Source organism: Streptopelia decaocto, assembly GCF_964273445.1.
Source record: "Streptopelia decaocto genome assembly, chromosome: 5".
Lineage (NCBI taxonomy): Eukaryota > Metazoa > Chordata > Aves > Columbiformes > Columbidae > Streptopelia > Streptopelia decaocto.
The window spans coordinates 13,041,498-13,059,271 of record NC_138659.1 but is presented as its reverse complement, the minus strand read 5'-3'; positions in this window follow the sequence as shown (position 1 = coordinate 13,059,271).

Sequence of the window (17,774 nt, the reverse complement as noted above, 5' to 3'; positions counted from 1 at the left end):
TTTATCTTGAAACAGATCTTAGAATCCACTTATATATGTTTCAAGAGGTTTTAATCTTTTATATATTTATACATCCTACACTGTACAATATCTGTATTGTATGTGTGCAATTAGTAGAGACCACACACAAGATTATATGTTTTCCAGTAGCAGATCAATATAAATAATCTAAGGCTGGGATAAATCAACACAAAGATGAAATATTATGATCTGGGCTTGCATTTATAGGATATAATTTCCATCTGATGAAACAGGGTTGCTGAAATGTGTCTGTCACTTATCATTAACACTGACCAGACATAACCCCAAGATTATGCTAATATAAGACAACATTCAATTAGCATACAGAGCACTCTCTAATCAAAAGCCCACACAGTATTAGCAAAGTTTGAGATTTCCCCCCCTCCATTCTGTGCTTCTGCTTCGTGAACAAAATGTTCCAATTTCACAAAATTTCCTTGTAAAAAACACCAAGAATCCTTTAGTTGTTCAGCAATCAATAACAGATTCCCAGAGGAAGCAGCCGGACCATATTGATGCAGTAAGTTTCTCTCTTCACCTACATATTCACCTTCATCCTACCGAATAGGATCATCAATCCAATTAGTCTGCAGAAGTATTTAAAACATGAAATGCATGCATGCTACGAGAGGTTCTCTTTGTTGAATCAAATTGTTTTCTTAATACCACTCTACTCCCAAGCCCTCACTGAGAGATGCAGAGAAGCCTCTTTTCCCTCATTTTTCCCTCATCCCTCCAAAGGTTCCCTACATGGGAGCCCAAGGATGGAGCAGACGGCCAAGGTTTGGGGCTCCGACAGCTGGAGGGAGGCAGGAACTGATAGCACATGTGCAAAGCTCCACAAAATAATAATAATAATAAAATAAAAAATAAAAAATACAACCCCCGATCCCAAATGAAGATTTATCTCCAGAGGAATATTTTTACAAGTTGTCACTTCCAGAAATATTTCGATTATCAAAATAACACACCTACTTTCCCAGAGGACTCTGTTCCTGCACCTGTGGCTCACCCCAGGAAGGAGCCTCAGTATTTCAGCTCTTTGGGGAAAAAAAGAAACTATTCAGCCAAGCGCTTGCCAGGGTGGGGGGGGGACAGATCTTGAACTGGCCTTAAAACACCCCCAAAAGTTCCGAAGCCATCTTTCAAGTGCAGCCAGGCAGTTTCACAGACATTCCTAAGCAACATTTTGCCCACTTTGTCCACATACAGTGCATATCGGTGTTGAAAACAACACCCAATGTGTAGGCGGGTTACCTGGTTGTGGGTTCACTCAAAGGCAACATGGGTTTGTCCTGTTGTTCCACGGCGCAGATTTGAAGAGAGCAATCAGGAGGACTAATACACAACGGATTTAAGTGCTTGGGATTTTAAAGTTCACTAAACATGAAATTAATTAAAAACTACTGTTTCTAGTACCTGATCCAACATGTAACCAAGCTGCCGCACAAAACTTGCCTTTTTATCTGTGTTTCAAAGTAAACACTTGTGACTGATCCCTGTTTTATCCTTGCCTCCCACGTCGCCATATGGCTACGGTTGTTTCAAACAGACATTATTCCGATAGCTCATTACTCACCATCTTGTGCTGAAGAAGAAAAGCTACAGACAGTTTTGACAAAAACAGCAATTGCCTAAAAATGTTAAGCATCACAGTCTTGCATTGTCTTAAGACACTTTTAGTCTGGTAACAAGGATCAGCGTTAATACCACATGTAGAGAGGGGTGAATCAGCATGTCTGCACTGACTTTACCGTGTCCCCGAGAGTTTACACTAGCGAAGGCTCTAATCCCAACCAATTTCATACAGGACATTCCTAATGTGAATTCAGCACTTGTCCAGCCTCATTAAAGGCAGTAAACTATTACTTCAGCATGTTTCAGCACTTCCTTTCTTAAGTAGTCTTTCATAAGACTAATTCACACATTGAATGGGGTGAATCTCCTACTGTACCATGACACAGTCCAGAGGGAAGAAAAACCCCATGTCATCTACCATCATCATTCCTGGTTCAGCCATCCCAGGAATGTGCCAACAAGGACTTCGGAGCAGCTGAGGTCAGTTTTGTCATCATTAAGCAATTCCTGTTGTGCACGAGTGAAAAATCAGGCCTTTTTTTTCCTGAGAAATGATACTATCAACTCATTCTGGTTGGCTTGCTTTTCTTTGGCAGAAGGAAATTCAACACGGAGCATATTTTGGAGGCAATACAGAGCAGCTATGGGTTTTCCTGCATTACACCTCAAGGCTGACGAGACCTTTCTGGCAAGGAAAACAAATTTTCTTCCTCCAAGGAAGCAGTAGACTGCTGCAAGCCAGTGAGTTACGATGATTCAGCTCCTTGTTGGCCAAGCCACATGAAGCAAACATGCACATACCCTCACAGCCACGCCTCCTGGACAAGCAAAACATTTTTATGAACCCCATGAGCAAATACATTTCTCCCTCTACAACAGAGCTGGTCTGAAAGCCTACATGAGGGCAACCGCACTCTACCAACACACACTGGCTTTTTAAATTGCAATAACCTAAACCCTTGTAATCAATGTCACTGCAGCCTCACATAGCAGAGACTGCCTTTGTGGGACGGGGGGGTGGGGGGGTTGGTTTGTTTTGTTCTGTTTTCATTTTTTGTTTTTTAAGCTGGGTAGACCTGGAAAAAGAAAGAAAAGGCTGTGATGTAGAAAGAAGAAAGAACATGAAGTTTCCCCTGTCTCATCTTTCTATAAGATTTTACTATTTTACCACCTGGCCACCTGTTTCATAAGCAGATGGAGAGCCAACATTAGTTATTAGCAGAAGGAGGCCCTTCAGCTTCCAATTAAGTGGTTCTGATTATATCCTTTAGAGGTGAAAGTACATACTAAGTCATGTGTCCATCCATCATTTGTAGAACTGTCCAGTAAGGCACTTAATTAGCTATGAAGCTTGATAATGAACACCAGGGCAGCTCTCTGCTACTCAACACTAGCTCAGACCACCTTCCTCTTCTGGCCTATCCTGCTCTGACATGACCCTGAAAACTCTGGTCCTTTTGCTACAGGGAGGCCCCACTTCCAACACACATCAACATCTGCCAAGAGCCAGCCATGTGATTCCCAGTCCTTTGGCAGGCTTCCTTGAGGAGCTCCTCTAGCAACATCTGGCTGACAAGACAGGCATCTGGCAGGCACTGCCATGTTATTGATGAGGAATGCCTGAATTTCAAATGCAATGCTTGATACTTGAAATATGCCATTATAACATACATAATATGACAAATGTAACATACATAATACATATCACATACTTTATATACTGACATATGTATTTATATGTATATAAACATGCATCATAATAAGCGCTCGGGTCCTTGAAGGGCAGAAGGCAAGGCAGACAAGTAAATCCACGTGCCCAACCTCAGCATACAGGGATGGCAACTCAGGCAACCAGAGCAGATTCATGTTTTTCTGCCAGATCAGATTTGAGGTTATTCAACAAAAGAAAAGAATAAGTGAGGGTCCCTATTTTGAAAGCACTACAGGAGATATCCCAAATAATGCCTTCAAAATCGTACAAGAAAGACTTAAAACAAATCAAGATATATCTGCTTTTGCACCACAGGCATTTCCCTTCCTAATACCTAGGACTCAAAAGTGTGTTTTGACCATGATAGGATCAGCCAGGCATTTGACTTCAAAGAACACTAAGCCAGAGCCTGCCCTCAGGTTAGATGCTCAGTTAAATTAAATACAGTACTTAATCAGAAGTTAATGTCTGTGACTCCTCAAAAGGTCAGCCTTTTTGTGTGCACAAGTTTTCCAAGTCACTGGCTTCCAAAAGAAAGATTATTCTTCTCACAATTGTCTCCGCATGACTTTCCATCTGAGTTAAGAGCTTTTAATGTTTGTTGCACACAGTATGTCAGTCCTGCTTAGAATAATAACAATTAGAAAAAAATTTCACTCCTTTACCTTCTCCCCTCATAGAAGATTTCACATTCTTTGGAGAAGTCTATTTTTGCTGTAACAATCAACCCAGGATAAAGAACAGGCTTCCTATATTTTATTCATCAAAGATATTTAAAGTTTTGTTGTTCACTATTTTTCAGGATAGATGTGACAATCTTCCCTGTGATCTGGATTAGTGAGCTTCGTGCGGGTAGGCCTGTGGAACCTCAGAGTTCACGAGAGATGGAGACACTTAAAAGCATAGAATCATAGAATAGTTTGGGTTCCAAGGGACTTTCACAGCTCCCCCAGTGCCACCCCTGCCATGAGCAGGGACATCTTCACCAGCTCAGGTTGCTCAGAGCCCCATCCAGCCTGGCCTGGGATGTCTCCAGGGATGGGGCATCCACCACCTCTCTGTGCAACCTGGGCCAGGCTCTCAACACCCTCATTTTAAAAAATTTCCTCCTTTTGTCTGGCCTGAATCTCCTCTCTTCTGGTTTAAAACCATCATCCCTTGCGCTATCACAACAGGCCCTGCTAAAAAGTCTGTCACCATCTTTCTTACAGGCCCCTTTTAAGTACTGAAAGGCCACAATAAGGTCTCCCTAGAGCCTTCTCATCTCCAGACTGAACAACCCCCCCGATCATTTTTGTGGCTTCACTGGCCCCTTTCCAATATGTCCACGTCTGTCCTGTGCTCAGGGCTCCAGAGCTGGACACAGAACTCCAGACGGGGTCTCATAGAGCAGAGGGCAGGATCACCCCTCTCCACCCGCTGCCCACGCTCCTTGCGATGCAGCCCAAGATACATTTGGCCTTCTGGGCTGCAAAGGAAGAAAGCCAAGGTGCTCTCTTGTGCTATTCCCAGGACTAGAGAAACCTTCCCAACTACAGTTAGACAGAGTTTCCTATAGAATGAAAGCAAAAAAGTCATCTTCAGAAGAAGCTCCAGATCAGGGCAGACCATCAGGATTTCAGAGAAAGTAGTTTTTTTTCGGTGAGCAGCTCCCTCCTTGCTCCCTCCGGACAGGGCAGAGCAATGCTACTTTAGGCTCTCAGGTTCAGTCTTAGTCCATTGGCTTTATTTTCTGCACTATCAAGTGATATCATCTACATTTCTCTGCTACTACATTACAAAGACAGAAAGAAAAGCTGTCTGGTGAACTCCCATGGGATTCAGAGGCAGAACTACATAAACTGATGATATTAAATACACAAATTGATAAGAAACTTGTCTTCAACAATGTCGTTCTTGGTTTAGAAACTGGAAGAAATCAGCATTGTGGTGTTCTAGATACACTATTGCTACTTATCTTTTTAACTTCATAAAAGCTCAAAACATGTTCATTTGTGCAATTTTGAAACACATGCTTAACAAAGCCAGCGGTCACAGGGATGCAATAGGCAGATCTATAGGTTGTAGGAACATGATTTTAACAGCAGCATGGAATAAATTTGAGAACTCCTGTCCCTATCAGAAAGCTTTTCTGAATTTGTAAAGGTTCAAAAGTTCACGTGAACTTCACTTCCAGGAGCTATGCCGTGGTTACAGCTCTTGTAATTTCTGTATTTGGGACTTTAGCTTTAAAGAAACAAAAACAAACAAAAAAATCAGAAACATATAAATACATATTGTATTAAATTCTTTTCAGTACATTACAAGCCTAAAAAGAAACAGACAAATATATTCAGGGCTTTTTTTTTTTTTTTTAAAAAAAAGAATAATTGGAAAAAAAACACCCAGACAGTAGCCAGCTAATAATCTTATAATAACTTCAGCTCTGCATTTTCCAGCTCTTTTTCTCAGTCACACACCAAGCACTTTTATATAGCACTTTTTGTACTATGCATTTTAATAAAAACCAGCAAAAGAATTGGGAAAGTAGTTAATTTTTCTACATGCCTCTGGCAAACAGGAAGAATTCAAGAATAAGTTAAAAGATATCTTTCTACTACCAAAAATTCATTTTCCATAACAAGGCACTGTCATCTTCCTGAGGAGCCTGTAATTCCACGATAAAGATGAAAAGATGTTGTTTTATCATAATGACAAGTATCTGCATCCATATTTACTTTGTGCTCCAACATCACCGTACAGTTTGTATTGTCATGGTACATTGAAAACTAGGAAAACATTTAGCTATTTCAATAACAAGAGAATAAAGGATAAAGTACCACAGGGAAATAGCATGGCACAATCATTTCAGAGTATCCCTAGGAAAATATCTGACCCACATAGAGGGAATAGAGAATGTAGTTTATTTCCTTACAACTGCTTTTTCCATTTTTCAGTGGCCAACCCATGCATTTTAACCACCAAGTGCTACAGCTTTCTCTGTCAGGCAGCCACTCTGCTCCAGCTGTGTGAATAAAACCAGGACCGAAGCCAGCAAGGGTAAGGGTGGTGACCCCAAAAAAAACAGGCACCGAGTTTAGGATGTCCCAGGTGCCCAGATCTCACCCTGCTTGGTGAGTTTGGTTCTACCTGGCTCCTGGTTCAGCAGCACATGGGTGAACACAGGGCAGCATTCTGGGGTACAGCACCATGGAGGGGAATCTGGAATTTTGTCAAAAAACAAACAATAGCAGGTAACTCTTCTTGGTAAATGGCTTAATCACTTTTCTGATAAAATTCAGAGTGGCTGCCTTTGAAATGTCTTACTTGCCTGTTACGCCGTTATATACATGTCAGATAGCATTACGTTAGTGGCTTAACTTCCCCCTTGTTTATAAGCTGCACTGAGGTTATCTTTCCACCTTCTTGTTTAAATAAATTCCGAATGTGTCAGTATCAGTGCCTCTACCACAGATTAATAGAATCAGCCAAAAGGATAGCTGACATTTTTGTTGCCATAGAAACTGGTCATGATGTTACACAGCTTGTCTAGTTCCCATTTGCCATATATCTAGCCAGCTTCTGAACACGGTCCCCTTTTGTTTCACAAGGAATTACATTAAAATATTAAAATATAATTCCATCTTAGTTCAGTCCCCATTCTGTAGCAAAGAGGATTATAGAATATTAAGATACTTCCTAAGGAAAGTGCAAAGTGATGATAATATTGCTGTGTGGCTTATGTGCATTCCAGATTAAAAGAAAAAGAAAATACAAGTGGAGTAATTTATCCCAGAGCCCTATATCTCAGTTATCCTCTATTCAAGTATCTCCATCAGCTTCAAATAAACAGGCTTTTCATCATTGAACCTCAAAGTGGATGTACTTCAAATACGATCGTTACAAACAAAAACAAAAATAAAGAGACATTAGTGAAGATATTTTTTAATACACCATCAACATTTTTCTGCATAATGCACAACCTTCTCAGTGCTGCTATCAGGCTCCCTCTCCACAGAGGCATCGCAGCCTCGAGAGAAAACCACTCACATAGAATTAAGATGTGAAGTTTCAGCACTTAGCAATGCAGTGTGGATGTATATTGTGCCAGAGGGCACTGTACACTTTGAGAAAATGCAAAGCAACTCAAGCAAGAACAATATCTAAGGACTCCAAGCTGTCATGGTCCTCCTCTACCTCTGGAAGACATACTAATTCTCATTATTTGAGAGGAGCCCATTTGCTGATATGGGGATTAAGGTGAGAAATAGATTTCAGGCAGTTCATTTTCCCCTCTTTTAATATACATGAAAATCAGAGGGATAGCTGACAGAGCTGAACCCCACTGCAGCGGGTGCTACGCAAACAGACGGCACGTCCAGGTGCAAAGGGACTTGTTCCAATCACAACAGCAGCATCTGGACATCACTGGTGACCCCGAGACATCCAAACCCACGTTCTGGTTACTTTAATTGACAAGTAAACAACTGTCACTGTCACCACTACCAAAACCTATCCTAGTCACTGCAATAATCCCAACAGAGTTTGATCCTTATTTAGACCACCAAGCACCATTTTATTTTTATTTTCACTATTCAGGTAAGCATATGCCACTTGCTACTGTGGCCAAGGATGTCTCGGAGCTGCCCTGAGATGCTACAGTAATGAGCACGAATAGACCTCCCTGTTTTCCGTACTTTCAAGTATGGTCAGAAGGAGTGGCTCCTCAGGGCTTCTCGTTGCAACCATGCGAGAAACTCCTGCAGAAATCTGTTTCACTTCACCTATGAACATGCAAGGAGCCACTGACACATGTCAGATATTAAGCAAAAATTTTGCCTCAAGCAAAGCACTGGATGCTCAAGCTTACATGTGGCATGCCACAGCCTTTGACTCTCGAGATATTCATGCCCAGCATCAATCTTTTTTTCTCTCCCCACAGTTCATAATTATGCTCCACTTGGGGCACAACAAGACCGAGCATGTGTTGCCAGCAGCTTTTAGGGGTGGCTGCAGAGGGTCCCACAAAGCAGCCCTGCATCTGCTGAGCAATATTCCTGTTTCCTTCCCCAGGATGTCCCTCTCTGTGTCTCTCCAAAGAGAAGATGGCCACAAAGGCCCACTGGCAGCTGGTGCTCACAAAGCTGCATGGTGTGGAAATGGAGAAAGGGAAATTCATATGAGGTTTGCTGGACTTGCAACCTCTTTGCAGCACTGGAATAGTCCTAAGAGCTGGTAAATGGGATGTAAGGAGATGTGGGAAATACAGGCTCATACCGCTGTTAAAAAAACCCAACACCTAGGCACAGCATCTGCAAGGAGCACAGCAAGATACTCTCCTTCCCCAATTAACCCAAAAGCCCAAGAGATGCACACTGTTTTGAGCAGCCCCTGACAGAGAAATGGTGCCAGTTCAACCCCAGCTCAGCCTGGAGTTATTCACATAATTTTTACACAAGCACATCTTTCAAAATACTCCATCCTCATCATTTGTACAGGAGAGCTCTAAGAGGGAAGATGGAGAATAACAAGGTTTGTTGAACAATGCAAGCCGCAGAGGAAGCTGCTTGTTGTCTTGAATTCCCCGAGTTTGAGGATCAGGTTAATTTTGCATGCCTGGTTGCATCAGCACGTTGAGTTATGCAATGTAGCAAGCTGTCGCGCTGTACAAAGCATGACGTATCATCTCATTGATGCATGAAATTAAAAAGATGTGGTTTGCTGGGTCACCCACAGATAAACCAAACTTGATGTTCAGTCAATCTCCATTTAATTATACTTAAATCTTGCAAGATGGGGAAAAATAAAAAAGAAGAAACAATTGTTCAAATACCTGCTGACCCACTGATGGTAAATAATTCCAGCCAGTCAATGCTTAAAGTAGGTGCAGCAGTGTGGGTATTTTCTTGCTGTTTTTGATCCAATGATGAAGAAGTAGCCATGATGCTCGTTTGTCCCATCCCAGCAAGGCAGGCAGGGAGCAGAGCAGCCTTTATGGGTCACCTTTATGCAGGAGGCTGCTCCAGCTGCAAGTATTTACCCTAAGCCAACCCACAAATGGAGCTGGACTGTTGGCACCTGCACTAAGGGTCTATTTCTTGCATTGCTGAGGTTGGCAGAGATGCCTGGAGATCCCTCCTGCTTTAGGCTGGGTCCCCCACAGCAGGATGCTCAGGGCCAGACCCACCTGGGTTTTGAGCATCTCCAAGGACAGAGACTCCACAACCTGCCGGGCATCCAGCAGCTGGCAGAAACACTGGAAAATAATTGATGAGAATGGGGTGCTGTTTCTTTCAGGCAGAAAGCATTTCTATTAGCAAACCCTGGTTGTGAGGACCTAGAGGGAAACCATGCGCACCCCAGCGTTGCTCAAAGAGTTCACATTATCAAATTTACAGCAGCTGTCACAGAAGCTTGTTCTTCAGGTATGCCATTCAGCTATCCCTCCCCTTGCCCAAGAAAGCAAGTGGTTTAGCACAGTCAACTTAATATAAACAAAATCTTTTGAATTCAAACATACATTCTTGTAGCAACAGAGCTGGCAGCGGGTCAGTGCCCAGCAGAGCAACTCTCAGCGCTGGGGTGTGAGTACCCTGCAGCAGTGCTCCATATAATCAGAAAAAGTAATCCACCCTCAGTCACAGCATAAACCATGGCTGCTCCAAGAGAGAGCAGGACCTGGAAATTCAGTGGTAAAGAGCAACTGTGAGAGACTACAAAAACTATTGGAGCCTTAGGAATAAGCCTGCCCACCTCACCTCTGGCTTTGAGGAGATTCCCCATGAAACAAGGACAATCATCTAGCAAAGCTGGAAAGTATTGAAGTTACACTCAGCAAACAGAAAAGAATGTCACACATGCCCCATCCAGGCACCCTGAAAAGACATTAACTTGACTTTGCAAACTCTACTACTAGCGTCATGTGTAGCAGAAACAGGCTGCAGATTTAAAAAATAATTTAGTAAGTGTGCAACTGAAGGAAGCATTGCAGGTGGGTTTGGTGGGGTATTTTACCCTCTTAAATAAAGCACGAAGGACAGAGTAGGCAAAGGGTCAAAGAGGACAAAAATTAACCTTTCCCAGCTCTGTTTGTAGGGAATGTTGGTACCGAATATAGACAGTGGCTGGCAGAAGATGCAGTAGATTCACGCAATACCTTCCTGGAATATAAATTATTCCCTCTCGGAAAGAAGACAAGAAGTAAAACTTATCTTAAAAAATTTATTGCTGTAATAATTTTTAAAGAGTTTCAGAATCTATTGGGTTTCACTTTGGGATGAGGGTGGGACGCAAATGTTACCCAACACTGATGTTGCCATGGCAACAACTTGTTGCCGGACATAAAAATAAAAATGCTTTCTGTCACTCTGGGAATATAAATCAATAATTGTCAGGGTAAAATGAGAGTTTGTTCTGCCATACCATATTCATGTGATTTGTTAATTAAACCCACACCATTACGGCCTGTGCTCACAGTGAAAGTGCGAGTTGTTCCCCACGGATGACACAGACCTAGTGGAGATGTGACAGCATCAGATATGTGCATCAATTTACTCCACAGAGGAACTTAAAATGGGATTTAAGTGGTCTGCAGTCCACACATTTGCTTCTGCGCAGTAGAAATTAAGTCTTTACCATCCATTTTTATGTGTAAGAATGGTCTCTTTATTTAATCATTTATGTCCTGTTTTGATAGTAACTAAAACCATTGAGGAGGAAAAGAAAACATATACAGATACTATTACTAAGTAGCCTTAAGGAAAACACAGTACACAATATACACTGTATACAATAGATATTTTCCCATTCTTATGCAGACCACTGTTCAGACTGGTGCGGGCAGCGATCTTCAGCAAACCCAGTTCTCAGGACTAGCAGGAAGCTGCAGTAAGTGCACAGAACTACCTATTATGTGCTGATGAACCATAGGGATCCATGTGAAACTTGAAGTTTGTCCAGATATTAATTAGAAATCAGGTAACTTAAACACCTAGCCTATATAACTTGCAGCAAACCGAAAAATTGGTTGAAACCTATTCCCCCCCCACCCCGCCCCCCTCAGCAAATAAATCAGTTCAATCTAAGGAAAATATGCAAATAGATAAAGAGTGATGCAGTATGTAAAGTTGAAAATGCACCCCATGAGGTGATCCCAGTTCTGAAAGTGTCTCCAGACTGAAGTTACAGCAGGGTCTGCTCCACACCAAACTGGTCCGTGACAGACAGGACACCAGTGCAGCTTGAAGCCACTGCCACTTGCTCCCACAATTTGTTAGTTTGGCTTTAACTTCCCCAAAAGAGGCGACAAATACCCTTTTCTCTCTGTGTCCTCCTCTAATCATCAAGCATTTCCATATCTCAAGTAGAGAACTGGGAGGTTAATGAATATGTAGGAGTCACATCTGCAGTCTAAACATACAGGAATCATTTCAACGAGTCATGTATTTATAGCAAGAAATTTCTATTATTAGAAACATAATTAGGGCCTGAGATTCATACGTACAACTCTAATCTACTTGAATGAAAGAACATGCAAGTACCCAAAAGCAGAATTTATCCTCCTGTATTCAGACAAAAATACGCTGAGTCTTTGTCTGGATACAATTTTCAATAGGAAAAAGGAAGAAGGAAAGAATCAGGTTTAGTGAGTCCCACCGGTAGCTTAAGAAATTAGTTCCGAAAGTTCTGAACTTGGTTGGCAGCAATGAAATTCAGAAAAAAATTATAACAATTTTGCCGTAACTGATAATCAAGAAAAATAGAGTAACAGCTTTTAGAATAATACAAAGCAATAAAATATGCAGAAACTCATTAATGTATCTATTATGTAAAAGGTTGTGAATCATAAGCTATTGTATTGTTGGAAAAGAAACACTAAGCAAGAGGTTTGGATTTCAATAAAACACATAGGTAGCATTTAATATGATGCAAGAGCTATAGTATGATAAAGCATATCCCTGTCTTTCAAGAAACTTCTTTGTAATGGAACACTTCTCATTTCAATATCTTTATCCGAGATAAAAAAATAATCTATCACATTGAGTATCCACTTTAAGGAAACTTAATAAAATGTTATTTCAAACAACGCTCATTTAGCTGCCTGGTAATGCAAAGGTATCATTTGCTGCGTGTCACACTGCTCCTTCTCCTTCCCTTTTAACTTGGAAGGACAGTAGATTTTGCTAATATTCAATACGGACCTCAGATGCGGTCACTTCACTTCTGCAGTTTCCACACTAATAAATGCATTATGAGAGTTGAGAATGAATTACTAGGCAGAGTTTGACTTCTGACTTGGAATCTTATTAAAGCACAGCTTCAGGGAAAGGGTTTTAATGCAGCATAAATTGTCGTGGCAGCTTTTACAGACGGTCTTTCAGTTCCCCCCTTTTATTTTTTCCTGTCCAGCTTCACATTAAACATGGGGTATTGGGCAGTTTATGCCAAGTGAAGGAACTTAAATCCTTCCCTTGCTATCCTCCATCTCTGTAGCACGCTTCTCAGTATTTCCATCTTCATTTTTTAACAGCTTCTCCAATGTTGAACTTTGTCATTATTTCTCACACTAGATATAAATGTGTATATATATATATATATAAAAATAAATATATAAACAAGTTTGTTTTCATCATAACGCTGTGCTACCTCATTCCCAGAAGCCACAAGCATTAGAAGCAAGAAGATGGTGTAGGAAATGTCCTCATCAGACCATGAGAGCTTACCAAGAAGTTCCCTTGAGCTGTCTTACAAATCTCCACACATGTTTGGATAGGAAAACATTTGGGAGAAGGAGTCATCGGTTCATCTTAAAACCTTGTACTTTTCATGGCCAAATCTTGTCTAAGTTGATAACTACAGCAGCTTTCATGCTAATTGGTGACATTTCCTTCGGGACATCACCATTGGTTGTATATTAGTGTCAGCGCATGTAAACCAGCTTGTTTTTATTCTCATGCCGTCTGTCAGCAATAACGAAGGTGGGAATTGCCAGGGCTGTCACTGGATTTGCCTTTGTTTTCTCTACAAGTGGTTATTAAACCCATCTTTTCTGTGACGCTCCCATCACCCTTCTCTGTGAATTTGTTAAGGTATCACTAAAACAATCACGGTAAAATTAAACAGCACAGCTGAGGAGCAGAGGAAGGGTTTGGTGACACCTGTATCCACCTCCTCAGAGACACCAAACCACCACAGAAGATAATGCAAAGCAAAAGGAGCAGTGAAAAAACAACAGCGAGAGGAGAAACTCCCCACAACAATCCCCAACGACATGATAAACACACCTTCTCCTTAAAAAATACATTATATGAAACCCAAAGCATACAAAACATAGAAAATAATCTAAAACTTGAAAAAAAAAGTAGAGCTGTGCAGACTACAAAAAGACAAAGGGACTTTAATCCTTCATTTCAGGACTTCTAACTCTCACCTTTCCCCACCAACGTAGCCAAGTACATTGGCACTCCAGCACAAAGAAGTTACCTCTGACTCACCACTGACCCTGACTGCAGGGCCAAGAAAGTCACTGAAATTTCAGTGATTCAACTCTTAAAATCCAGAAAGTAGCAGAACTGCTGCTTACATAAACACTTTTGTCACAGAGCTGATTCATGCAAGTCCATATGCAAATACTTCCCCAATTCCCCCAGATCAACAGAATTATACACCTGACCTTGTTTCATGCAGCTCTACATAATTACACTCCAAGAAAGTACAACTAAAAAAAAAAAAAAATAAATAAAAAAAAATAAATAAAAAAGTACCTTTTGACATTGCAGAGTTGCTCCCAGTCTCAGCATCCAAACTGTTAATTTAGTCAGAGATTATAAAAGAAAGTCTATTGTCACTCCAAATATTTCATAGCACCAGCTCAGTTTTTCTTCTGCCTCACAGACCCCAAGCAAGCTGCTCACAGCCAGAATTTGCAGGAGGAGCTGGGAAAGCCCAGCCTCCTCACAGGAGACCCTTGTTACCCCAAAGAGGGCCAGGGGCTGCCCAGGTGGAGCCAATAGCTGCTGCTGCTGCAGCCCCCCAGAACAAGGCTGATTTGCAACCTCCATACGAAGTAGGAAGGGCAGGTGGTTATTACCTGCACATGGGTCAGTGGCTTTGCTTGCAAACAATGTGTGAATGATATCACCTGTGTCCTTCCCCAAACCATTCACTGCTACCACTTCAACCAACAACCTCCAGAGCTCCAGCTCCTTTGGTGGTCTGGAAAACAGGTTTGTTCTTTCTTTGTAACTTGGTGTGATTTTTTTTTTTTTAAGGAAACATTTGAGTCCTCCTGAACATCTTTGGGATGCGAGAAACCTCACTTTTCAGTTGGCTGCACAGACTAAGCAATGTTTGTTTCTTGGAGAACAAGACTAGTCCCTGGTCTCATTCCTGAAGGAGATGGACATCCCTGGACCCCCATCCTAACCCATCCCCTGCCATGACTGAACGTTATGACCGAACCCATCTCGCTGTCCGCATTCAAGGCGTTTTCACATGGGTGTGGGCCATGGGGTGTTTTGGTACCAGAAGGTGAGCTGAACAAGTGCCACCTACACTCAACACTGATGATAACACAAAATACCTCATCACTGAGGCTTTCAGGGAGCTCCTCCTCTTGTCATTTCTACCAGACCTGCTCTATTAAAAGGTCATTCAAGAAGAGAGCAAACCTTGACCACAACACTGTGCTTCAAAGGATGGGAACCAAAAGAACCATAGTTCCTAGATAAGGGAAGACAATAAGGTCACTGGGATGGAAGAATCCGTTTTCAAAAATGGGAAAAGGAGACCTTCAGCGCTCCAGTTCTTACTGTGGGTTGGAGACAATTTCATTTTGCCTGAGACACCAAATACCCCAACCTGGGATATCACATCTTAGCACTGAGAACAGATAATTCTCCCTCATGCAACAGCTTTATTATGAATAAAGCAATCCTGAATAACCAACACAACTTGTGTTCCTACAGGAATCTTTTGTTTCCCCTTATGTTTCTTTTGCGGGCTTTGTGGTTTGGTTTTTTTGTGGTTGTTTTTTTGGTTTATTTTAAAGGAGCCTACTGTCCTGCTCTGTGACTTGTTGCCTCTGGCACATATAGAGACTTTATGCTATGGTTCTAATTTGCATTCCCCAATGAATATATGATTAGCAATTGCACTCATAATTAGTAGTTTTGTCATTTAAAGTTCACCAGTTTTGCAGCCAATTATTGAATAAAAAGCTGTTTATTATTTTCAATACATTATTACTTTATTATGGCTCATTGCTTTAAAATACTTAGTTTAATCCTTCGCAGGTCCTTAAACACAAATATGGCAGCTATTAGCAACCTCTTCAGTCAGGCATAAAATTGTACCCACAGGCCTCATAAACAACAGAGTGCTTTGGAGAGATTAAATCAGTGTATACAGCTGCGAGGGAGGCCATTAGGAAATACATTCTCATTCTGCCTTAGTGTTATTTTGTTTTGCCACTGCGCTCTTGTCAAATCTATCAGCTACCTGTGCTCTCCCCTCCATAAATAAGAGATGTCATCTCGCCAGGTCCATCCATCAGAACCATTTCAGTCAACGTACAATTACATCCTGCAGTCTCCTGCTAATATACTAATTTCTATCATTTGTATTTCAAACAGGACAAGCTGAATGGTGAAGAGTGGAGCTGTGCAAAGGCCAGAATGATCAATCTCCTCTACAGCTGGGACAAGTGCTGCAGCTCTGAGCAAAGTTTGCATTTACTGCAGTAGAAACACGAACAGCTGTCATTCCTGCAACGCATTCCTCAGGTCTGAACCTGGAAAAAAAAGCCATTTAGGCTCAATTTGTAATGCTCCCTTTAGCCTGGCAATCTCCCTTAAAACACAAAGCAAAAGAAGGACTTGTCATGTGAAAACGGCTTGCAGCCTGTTGAGCACAGAGAAGGTACCTGATTTTGCAGGAGCATCTTCATCGCATGTGTGCCAGGTGCATCCCAAAGATATTCCAGACGCTTTCCCTCACCCTCTGCAGCACTGCAAAAAAAAGATGTGCTGGACGATGGGGAAGCCAACAATGACAGAGTTCAATATTTGTTTGGCTCCAGCAGCACCTGGTGGAATTCTCCTTCCCATCCCATCCACAGGATTATTTTCCTTAACTCTGTAATCCCCTTGAAATCACCAGGTGAGCCATTTTTCCATTATATTCCTGACTGAAGATTGCCAAGAGCTCCCTATGGAGCCAAAGGTAAGTGCGCTATTTGCTAAAGGACAGAACAATCTCAAACAAGGAGGAACTTGAATGGGAAGTAAAAACTATGACACAATTATCATGTAAATTATAGTGGCTGTTTTAAATCCCCTGCCAGTGAGACATGAGGTTATGCCACATGTTTCTGAGGCAAAGGGAGAATTGTTTTCTTGCCTGGAGACAATAGAGTAACATTAGAAGAACAACAACAAAACACAAAACCAAAACCAACCAAACAAAAAAAAAAAAAGGCAAATCCACATCTTTGGTGTAATAAATATTGGCACTACTTAACTATTTCCCTTGTAGTGCTTTCTGTACTGATATGCAGCACTGCAGATCCTGTGGTGCAACATTTGTTGTGAAAAATTAAGGTAGCAAAGGCAAAGAACAACTTCTGTGAAATACTAAAAAAAAAAGGCATATTCTGCTTATTCTGTTTCGAGCCCAATTAGGCCAATTTATCTTGTTTCTCTTCTCCTGCCTGCTCTGAAACAATGCTGTAAATAACGCAATAAGAATTTCAATAAATAACAATATCAAAAGTCCTTTGCAATCAAAATTATCATTATTGTTGTTATCTTTCCCACAATTGATGCAAGTGACACTTGCAGGCATTTTTCTCCCAATTTCCACAGCTGGTCCCCGGTGGGAGCTGCAGCTCAGTACCATGCATCACATTCATCTTGATGGACTTGCTGGGATTATCTCTAGGATGTAAGTGAGGAACACTACGGCTTTCAAACCTCTTATCTCATCTCTTGGCCTGTTTTCCTTCCTTAACCTTTTCCTGATTTGCACTTAGCCACCCTTGTTCTAATCAGTTGACATTAGATCTAACAACCGTCTCTCCTTAAAGTAATTTTCTCTTCACAAGCCAACCACATGGCACCAGCCAGGTTTAGTTGGCCATAACCAGCTTCTCTTTCTAATTAAGCACCTTGTCAGCTGCAGAGGGAATTCACACAGAAATGGTTTAAATATGCGTTATATATAATCCATACTTACAGCAAAAAATAAATTCCACATATTAAAATATCATCAATTATTTCATCAGTTGGGTATCGTGCGATACGCTTCCTGTCACCTCCCATTCAGAAGAGCCTGAACAAAATCAGACTTGCGGCTCAGGATCAAATGTCAACCAATTCCCAAAGCCCAACATCTTGTTAAGGAGCTAGAGGGAAGATGCTGATTCAAATTTCTAGACTTAAAGTCAGCCTTAAAGTTTGGGGTCTGCCTGTGCAGGGCACAGAGCCTA